Source organism: Megascapheus bottae, chromosome 3, assembly GCF_031878675.1.
Source record: "Megascapheus bottae isolate mThoBot1 chromosome 3, mThoBot2.hap1, whole genome shotgun sequence".
Classification (NCBI taxonomy): Eukaryota; Metazoa; Chordata; class Mammalia; order Rodentia; family Geomyidae; genus Megascapheus; species Megascapheus bottae.
The window spans coordinates 67,316,156-67,326,348 of record NC_143511.1 but is presented as its reverse complement, the minus strand read 5'-3'; the positions used below and the strand labels follow the sequence as shown (position 1 = coordinate 67,326,348).

The 10,193-nt window shown below is 41.4% G+C and overlaps 1 long non-coding RNA gene across 1 annotated transcript; it reads left to right on the top strand.

Moving 5' to 3' along the window:
- The first annotated feature begins 296 nt into the window (after positions 1-296).
- LOC150065729 (uncharacterized) lies at positions 297-4,214 on the top strand. The gene is made up of 4 exons (XR_016534797.1): positions 297-472; positions 1,657-1,697; positions 1,976-3,101; positions 3,909-4,214. It is a non-coding gene; the product is annotated as an uncharacterized LOC150065729 (long non-coding RNA).
- Positions 4,215-10,193: the final 5,979 nt, after the last annotated feature.

Genomic DNA, 10,193 nt, shown 5'->3' with positions numbered 1-10,193 from the left:
GTCCTCCCTCCCCTCCCACCCCCCCCCAAAAAAAGTGGAGCCCCTGCCAATTGGGTGCAAACTGAACGTTCCTATTTCTGTCAGGAAAAGGCTGGATCGGGTCTCCAGGGAGTAGGAACTCTGGGTTCCTTCTTTCCTAAATGGCTAAGGTGAAGCCGGCTGCCTCTCGGGGTTACTATCGGACAGCCGGCGGGCGGGGCGGGGCGGGGCGGGGCGGGACGCGCGCGGAGTGCTGAGCGCGCACCAACCGCGGGGCCCTAGGACACTGCAGTGGCACAAACGCTTTTAACCGTCCAGCTAGGCACGTCACACAGTCCCAGGGTTCCTCCAGGGATCCTTCTGCTCCACTCCTGGCATCCCATAGATTTGGGGGAGCTGGCAGGAACAACTAGACAAAAGAAAAGAAAAAACAACAAATTAGTTCATCCGATGGTCTGAGCCTCCCTCTGCTATCTCTGGAACCTGAAATTCAGTAAGGACCCCAAATGTTACTTGGGCTGGCTGAGGTTCTGCCTCGGAGTGGAGTGTGGAGCCTTTTTCTGTCTCCAGGATCAGTATCCTCGACTGTAAAACGCGGGAGTCAGATGGTCCCCAGGTCATGGTCCCTAATGTCATGTGTACTCCATGTCACACAGCGTTTGGAGAGAATGCAGTTAAGGAAAACTTGGAGCCAGAGTTTCCAGTGTGTTCCATGAGTGGACATTTTGAGGTTTTCTAGTGTTCATTGAAAGGTTGTACAACTGTTTCAAGACACTGATGTTTAAGGTTAAGTATGCAGATTATTTCCCCCAAATATCAACAACTCAAGGCTACACATTGCTTATACTTTTGCCTGCCATTGTCCCAACCAATTGCTCCATTCTTCACGGGTGAAATTTGTAGCTAGCAAAGACGGGAGTTGTAGGTTTTCATTTTAGTAGGAGTTGAGTTTTTCAAAATTCATGGAGCAAGGTCCAGGAGTGTGGCTTAATGGTAGAGTGCTTGTTTAGCATGTATGAATGAAGTCCTGGGTTCCATTCCTTGGTACCACATACACAGAAAAAGCTGGAAGTGGAGATGTGGCTTAAGTGGTAAAATGCTAGCCTTGAGAAAGCCCATGAACAGCAACCAGGCCTAGAGTTCAAGCCCCAGGAGTGGAGAGAAAAAAAAAAGTCATGAGCAGATGTGTCATATGAAAAATGTGATGGCTGAACATAGGAAAGGAATTTGGGACAGTCAATCTGATAAATCCTTAATGAATCCATCCATCTATCTATCCTATCTACCTATTTTGTTGGCCGTGGGGCTTGAACTCTGGGCTACGGCATTGTCCCTGAGCTTTTCAGCTCATGGCTACCGCCCTACCCCTTGAGCCACAGAGCCACCTCTGGTTTTCTGGTGGTTAATTGGAGATAAGGGTCTCACAGACTTTAGTGCTCTGGGTGGCTTTGAACAGCAGTCCTCAGATCTGAATCTCCTGGGTAGCTAGGATTACAGGCATGAGCCATCACACCAGGCTATCTGTATTATTTTTTAACAAAGATTAGTAATAAGTCCTTAAAAAAACACTTAACACTTTGAGGGGAATGGGAATAAAGTACATGTTTCTCTTCATTTCAACATTATGTAAATTTCAATGGTATGACTTAATTCTGAGCTATTATTTCCATTTTACAGAGGAAGAAACTAAAGTCGAGAGGTTGAGCATCTTGCCTAAGGTAACACTGCTAGCATGTGGTACGACTGAAATCAGGGCTACTATGGCTTATACTTCTTTAAGAAAAGTGCTTTTTAGTAGTGGGTTTGAGGGGATGGGGAAAGTAGGGGTAGTGGAGAGATTTGATTTATCTAGAGGTAAATTATTATTATTATTCAGTTAATATTGATTGATTGAACTGAAAAATATTCCAGGTGTTAGGCTAGCATTTTATGTGCATTGATTCATTTAATTCTTTTAACAACCTCATGAAGTAAATAACACTGTTGTCTCTTTTAGAGAAATGCAGAGGACTGCCATTTAAAGGACAGATGCATTGTATCTAGGTCTCACAGAAGCACTGAAGCAAGGATTCGCCCGGGACTTCCCCAAGAACTCAGGAAAGACCTCCGTTTTGGGGAGTTTTAACTTGCTGACCACATAGGACCAATCAGCAATGAAAGCTGTTTTCAGGGTGGTTACCAAGGCTATGTTGCATGACTAGAAATCCAGAGTAGAGAATAAAGGTCCTGCATTCCTAGTCAGATCCTGCCTAGAAGGCTGGTTCTGGTCTTACTACGTATTATAACATCGGCACTTCAGATTGGAGGACAGCCTCAAGCGCATTAGCTGAGGGTTTGTTCAAGAAGAGGGGTCCAGAGAGGAGCTACTTTTGGCTTCCGTGATTTCTGCTTCCACTCAAGACACTTAATATTCCCAAGGCCAAGTTCTACTTCCCAAGGCCAAGTTCAACTTGTAAGCCACAGTGCTGCAGTAAAAACTGAGTTTTCAGAAAACTGAGTCTCAGTGTCAAATTGATAGGGTCCATAACCCTGCTTCTGCTCATCCTTTGCTAACAACATGGCTTTGGCAGAATGACTAATTTCTAATTTCTCTAGGTTTTCCAGTTATAAAATAATGGAGAACCAGGCCGACCCTGCATCATGGCTGTGAAAACTAATTGAAATAACATATATTGAACAACCTTTCTCTCCAGGGCCCTGCATCCTTACAAAGTCAGGGAGAACTTGTTTACTCTTTGGCCAACAATGAAGTTCTTAGAAAGGACCTTTTTTTTTTTTTTTTTCAATTTTCAGCAAGTCCTTGTGTAGCTGATGTAGTGGCCTTTAAAGGTTCATCTAGGTTTTGAAACCTAGTGGGCTGTCTTCTCTATAGGCTGGAAAGAACTTAAAAGGTTTGCAAAAAGAATCTGCAGTCTTAGGAAAGTTGAGCGCGAGTGCTGCAGCCCAACGATGCCCCCTCCAAATCCCTGTTTCAACATGAACCACTCAGTGGTAGTAGGAAGTGCTAGGGCCATGGGAAGACTAGGAAATGAAGGTTCTGCATGCTTGAAGGAACAGGGGCAGCTCCCTTCTGCTCCTGCCATTTGAAGATTCACAGATCTCTGAAGCAGAAGACTCACTAGGTATCTGCTGTTGTCTAAGTCTCAGGCTTCCCAATCTCCAGAACTGTGAGCAATAAATGTCTCTTGTTTCTTAAGAGACTCAGCCTGTGGGTATTGTGTTACACTATCCTTACAGTAAGCATTAGGAAGCCAGAGGAAGATTAAGGAACCCAGCAGGAGGCCGGATCCTAGGATGTAGACATAATCAGCGGCATCAGAAAGGACAAGGATGACTGATAGAGAGTTTAAGCTGATATTAGGCTGTTAATCTAAACTCTTATTTTCCTGAAAGGTTTAGTACACTCATGAATGGCTTGGAAATTTTGTGGGGCTACTAATTGGAGAGAAATATCTGCAAGACACTATGAAGAACAAAACAATCTCCAAACAGAGTAATTTTGAGCCTGAGCTAACCAAGAAAAGCAAGGCTTGGAGAGAGATTTTTCTATACTCCATGGAAATGGAAATCTAATCCCTTAAACTGGTCCAGATTAGAGCAGTTATTTTTTTTTTTCTAGTCATGGAGCTTGAACTCAGGGCCTGAGGCACTGTCCTTGGGCTTTTTTCTCAAGGCTAGCATTCTGCCACTTGAGCCACAGCACCACTTTCAGCCTTTTCTATGTATGTGATACCAAGGAATCCAACCCGGGTCTTCATGCATGCTAGGCAAGCTCTCTTACCACTAGGCCAAACTCCCAGCCCCAGCAGTTACTTTTTTAAAAGTAGACTTTTTTGGAAGGACCTGTGTTTAACTCAGGGCCTATATTTACTAGTCAGGTGCTCTACCACTTGAACCATATCCCTAACACTCTTTGCTATATTTTTCAGATAAGGAAATCTCATTTACTGGTGGAAACAGATTTTTCTAATTAATGCCCCCTATATGGCTGAGACAAGAGGCATACATAACCATTTACAGGTCTTTTTTGTTGAGGTGAGTGTTTGTTTAGGCTGGCTTCAAACCATAATCCTCTTGATCTCTCCCACTGAAGTAAGTGCCACTCTAGCCATGAACCACCAGGCCTTTCCTAAAGTAGGCAGTTTTAAAGACGCAACGTACCTAGTTGTTATATAGCATTTCTATGTATCACGTAGCGTTCTAAACACTTAATATACACAATGCTTTTAATGCTCATTACCTGATGTTAGTACTAAGATTTCCCTGTTTTTTGTTTGTTTTTGTTTTGTTTTGTTTGCCAGTCCTGGGCTTGAGCTCAGGGCCTGAGCACTGTCCTTGGACTTTTCTCAAGTCTAGAGCTCTACCACTTGAGCCTCAGCACCACTTTTGGCTTTTTTCTATGTGTGTGGTACCAAGGAATCGAACCCAGGTCTTCATGCATGCTAGGCAAGCACTCTACCACTAGGCCAAACTCCTGGCCCCCAGTTTGTTTTGTTGTTGTTCTTGTTGTTTGCCAATCCTGGGACTTGAACTCAGGGCCTGGGCAGTGTCCTTCGACACTTTTTGCTCAAGGCAAGCACTCTGCCACTTGAGCCACAGTACTATTTGTGGCTTTTTTTTTGTGTGTGTATGTGGTTCTGGGGAATTGAACCCAGGGTTTTGTGCATGCTAGGCGAGCACGCTGTCACTAGGCCATGCTCCTGCCCGCCCCCCCATGTTATTGTTTTTGCATTTTTTTTAAGGAGGCACACAGAATCTGAAAGAAGGTACCACAATTAGCAAGTGATACCAAGGTTTCAAATTAAGACACAACAATTGGTCTTAAACTGGCATTAGTTTGCACTGCCAAGTCCTTTTTTTGGAGCACAGGCCATAGGTTGACATTTATTAGAAGGACCAGTGCAAAGTATTACAGTAAAACACTTGGATGCTATTGTAAATGCATTCCTCTAAGCCTATTTTCTCAAGTACAAAAGGAGAGTAATGACACAAATCTCACAGGGTTATTTATAAGATTAAAAAAATGGGAAAATGCAGGTGAGCCTACTTTGAAACCATAATACTCTAAAGAAATGTTATTTTCATTGGTGAGATAAAAACGATGTTTGAATCATTGTTCATAATCAGACCCCTCAATTTTCCAGCTACATTTTTGGTAGGGAAAAATCCAACCCCACCTCCAAAATGAGATCAATATCCTATCATTCAAACAACAAAGAACAATTTGTTATTAGTTTGCATCAGCTTGTTTACTATCATACATTCCATATTTTGTTACAGCAAATCTTTCCACTGCTGTTCAAGCCAAGAGGAGAGATGAGATGAGCCAGCTGGCCACTGGGGAAAACCTTTTCTCATCTATTAGAGCATTCTTCTCATCCCTCAAAGGCTTTACCCATGACTGGATGCTTTTCTCATTTGTTCCCTCTTTTCTTCCTCTGGGGAGTCTTTCGGTCCTTCAATCAGGCTGTACATCATTTCCTGGGCATAAATCACCTTCATGCAGGTTCCCCATTGGCTCTCGTTTAAGTACTGATATATTTTTCTCCCTCACAAGCTGGTACCCCCCAAGCTCCCAAATGAAGACATTTAATAGCCATTTCCACTCTGTAACAAGAAGTCAATATACTAAGAGAAAATAATAGATTTCTGGGTGCTAGGAAACCGAATGTCACCTCCATACACTGTGCCAAAGCTGCTTATAAATGACACAGTAGGAGTTATTTTCCTTTGATCTTTGTTACATTTTAAACATTAAAGGTAAAGAACAATGACTGTTTTGTACTTGTTTGCTTGATTCAGAGCTACCAAATACATTGATGAGAAACGTAGGCATTGTCTGCAACTTAGAAACATTTGCCACGAATCAGGTTTAAAAAAGAAGGCCATTGGCAGAAGGGTTATGTTTCTTAAAGTTGAGGTCAATGTCTATAGCTGATAATGTAGGTTATTCCCCAGTTTGTTGCTGTTTTGATTTCTACCAATTCATCCAACTATATAGATAGATTTAACACCAGCCATCATAATCAAGCATTTGTGTCTCACCATCGGGATAGCTTCTCATCACTTCATTTAGTTCCCTTATTATGGTAAAAAAATATAAGCAGTTGGGAAGAAGAAGTAAAAGTCTGAGGATGTTCAGCACTTTAACCAACGCCCCTGTTTTATCAGACAGCAAGGCTGGCATTGGAGACAATTCATGCTCGGAAAGATATTTCAGAGTTATTTTCCTATGTCTGACATCGTACTCAGATTACCTTTATAAACATTGCTTTCTTAATGGGACCAAGACATGTGGAAGGGTATCAATGTATGTGAATTAATGCACCTTCTATCTGGCAAATATCATGTTACCCTTTTATTAAATACAATAAAAAATAAGAAAAAAACAAACAAAAAAACCACATTGCTTTCTTGAATAAAACCAACAGCTATAAGTCCATCCGTTACCATAGGAGAGCCTAATATATGCCTTTTCTGGAGCTGGCTTCTCAAAATAAAGATCTGGTGATTGCCATACTTTCTTCCCCGTTTACTTTGTTATCAGGAAGTCAGGAAACAAAAAGTGGGATAGACAGAGGAAGAGTAAAAGAAGTTGAAAGCCTTGGAATTCCTTATTTGCAAAATTAAAAATAACATTCATTTTGTTTACTTCCAAGTACCTGTAGGAAGATAACGCATATACTAGTGCTTTGGGAACCTGTCAGATCTCTACAAAGTAGTCTTAGTCCTCCAGATCAATTTGTTGCTAGGTATACACCAAAGAAATACTCTCTTGTATTCCCTTGGCTTACTAGTATATGTAACTGCTAACTTCCAAATTTAGTTCATAGGAAGGGTACACACAAGGCTTAAATTATTTAAGCCACTCCTCTTTGGGGTTCTCCAGGTCTCCTAGCTTAATCCTAACAGATGCTCTTACTGTGAGGAAAATCCCTTCACACTGTGTCGAATGGCAATAGCTTCTGGTTTCCACTGTAGTTTCTAAGAGTTTCAGCCTTTCTCTAGGATACATGAGTCACCCAGCCCAGAGGTTTTGTTATTTTTCTCTTTTCCACTAAACTCTTTCCTATTGTACCACCCATTGTCAGTTATCCTCTAGGCATGGCCTGATTACCTTGTCTCAAGTACAGATTAGAGTCTGTCTAGGCCTAGTCTTAGGAGAGGCTTAAGAATGTGCAGGTTAACATATATTTGACTGATGCCCACCTTGGCTGCTGTAACTATAATGAGATATTTCAGTCCTAGAGCATAGAAAATGTTATAGCAACTCCCATCTACATTTGTCAGTTTTAGTTACTATAAACTATGCTACACAATATATAAGAAGCAAAACTTACCTATGATGGACATGTGGGTTGGTTTAAGATATATATTGTTTATATGTTACCAAGGAATCAAACCCAAGGCCCCATGCATGCTTGGCAAGCATTCTACTACTAAGCCACATTCCCAGCCCTTGGGTTGATCTTTAAAATTAATGTTGGAGGTTACCAATAATATTGGCATAAACATTTTGTTTTTGCCTCGGAGCCTGGGCACTGTCCTTGGACAATTTTTACTCAAGGCTAGTTTTCTGCCACTTGAGTCACAGTGCCACTTCTCCACTGCTGGCTTTTTCTGAGTATGCAGTACCAAGGAATCAAATCCAGGGCTTCATGCATGCTAGTCAAGCATTCTACCATTAGGCCCCACTCCCAGCCCAAACATTCTTAAATGTAGTAGTTCTTTGTTCATGTTTGGAAGAATTTTGCATATATTTTACATAAAGTTCATTCAAACCACATCATATGCCTGGTTCTGCTGCAAATCTCAACACACTTTAAGAGAGGACATTCCCAGCATACAGAGGTGAAATGTGAAGTAGATTGCCCAAAGTCATCCAGGAGGAAAATGAGAGTAGAACATGAAGCTAGGATGATAGGCTCTGAGTTTTCTTTCCCACCAAAGGATGATGCCCTCAATAAAACCTTCCCAGTATCAGTGCTTGTTCCTGTCACTCTTCTAGTTGAACTGGCGTCTTCTTTCTCGTATCACACCTTCAGGTTTTCCCATAACAACTGGCATAGTAGATGTCTACACAGAATTCATTCTCCCTTTTCAGAACATTAGTCTTGTTTGAAAAGGAAGTGTGTTGTTGGGTAGGGAGTCTTACGGCTATACTGTGAAGTTTCATGGAATTCTGAGGAAGTAAGAATTTAAAAAAAATCTTCTCTTTCTGAAAAGCAGTGTGGTCACCTTTCTTCTTAACATTTTCATTCATTTTCTCTGAAATAAGGGTGGAGGTAGGCACATGATCTTGAACCCTCAGTCTAAGGGTTAATCTAGAGTCTGTTGAAGTACAATGATAGTTTGCTAGGGTTGCTGTAACCAATACCACAAAGTAGGTGGTGAGCAGCAAAAAAACATGTTTTCTCCCAGTTCTGAAGAATGGAAGCTAGAAATCAAGATGCTCATGGATATGATTTTTCAGAGACCTCCTTTGTTGGCTTGTAGATTGATGCCTTCTCACTGAGTCCTCACGTGCTTTTCCTCTGGTGTTGTCTCAGTACTCCAATTTTCTCCTCGTGTAAGGATATCAGTTTAGGGTAAATTAGGTCCCTAACAGCTTCATTTCAACACAATTACATCTTTAAAGACCCTATATCAAATATTTTCATCCCTGGAGATCCTAGGAATAGAGGCTTCACCATGGATTCAGAAGGGAGGTGCACAATTCAAACTGTAACACAGAGAGCCTGAGTGCTCAATGGCCTCCTGCAGCCTCTTATGAACCCAGTGCCACATTGGATAATCTGGCTATCTGAAAGAGGCACGCACTTGACTAAGCCTTGGTAGCTGGGTTTCTGTTTCCCAAAGTTGATACAGAGAATGCCCTTTGAATTATTTCTGTTTCCATCTAGCTTTGCTTTGAGTTTTGGTTTTCTGTTTCTGTGTGGACTGATGTTGCTGCTTTGGTTAAGGTAAGCACTTTGGCTAATCTGTATGTGATGGTAGTGAATGATTTGGGCTGACTAAACATCAGATTTTAAAGATGGTAAAAATTTCAGGCCATCTCAAATTCAGGTAAGTGAATGAGTCTGATTTTCTGTCCTATGAGAATCTAAATGTTTACCTTAATTTGACATTTAAGAAAATTTTCCTAGCTAGTAAAGCAACTGAGTTTTCATATGTAAAATGCTAACTCAGAAAGGGGAGAACCATGAAGGGGTTCCATTGATCAAGGTGCATTATGCTCATCAGTTGACATGTTGAATTGAAACCCCTTTGTACAGCTACTTACAGATAATAAACATTCCCTTCATAAACTGAGACTTCTGTATATGAAAGTTTTAAATAGTAGCATAAAGGACCAGGAATTTGGCCTAGTGGTAGAGTGCTTGCCTAGCATGCACGAAGACCGAGTTCGATTCTCAGTACCACATATATAGAAAAAGCCCGAAGTGGTGCTGTGGCTCAAGTGGTAGAGCTCTAGCCTTGAGAAAGCCCAAGGAAAATGCTCAGGCCCTGAGTTCAAGGCCCAGGACTGGCAAAAAAAAAATAGTAACATAAAGCTTAACACTCCAAAAACAATATCTCATGCTAATCACCCTCTTGAAAAATAAGGTGCACTTTTATTGGCAATTCAGATGATATGGAAAGAACTTTTGCTATTTCTGCTGAAATGCATCTGGAGAAGCCATCAGTTTGAATACTGTGCAATAGTCTTCATTGATATTTCATTTGGATCTTATCAGCATCTCTTTGATAAGTGCACACTTATTTTTATGCTTGGCGTCAGTAATGCTGAGCTACCTTGCAGGAAGTTTTTGCAGAAATACTAATGAATATGATAGTTGTGTATTCTGCAAATATAAAGTATGCCCAAAATGTGGAGTACAATGATATGGTACCACTCAGGCTAAAACATGCTGTCTGCTGCAACTCTGAGTCACTGAAATGTTATAAAAATAGGCATCGAGATTTGTACAACAGATTACCAAAGTGAAAATTCTGGACCTGTTTCAGAAGCACCATGACACAAGACAAAATTTAAACTTTTCATTTTTTGTTACCTTTTTTTTTTTTTTTTTGCCAGTCCTGGGCTTGAGCTCAGGGCCTGAGCACTGTCCTTGGACTTTCTCAAGGCTAGAGCTCTACCACTTGAGCCTCAGCACCACTTCCGGCTTTTTTCTATGTATGTGGTACCGAGGAATCGAACCCAGGTCTTCATG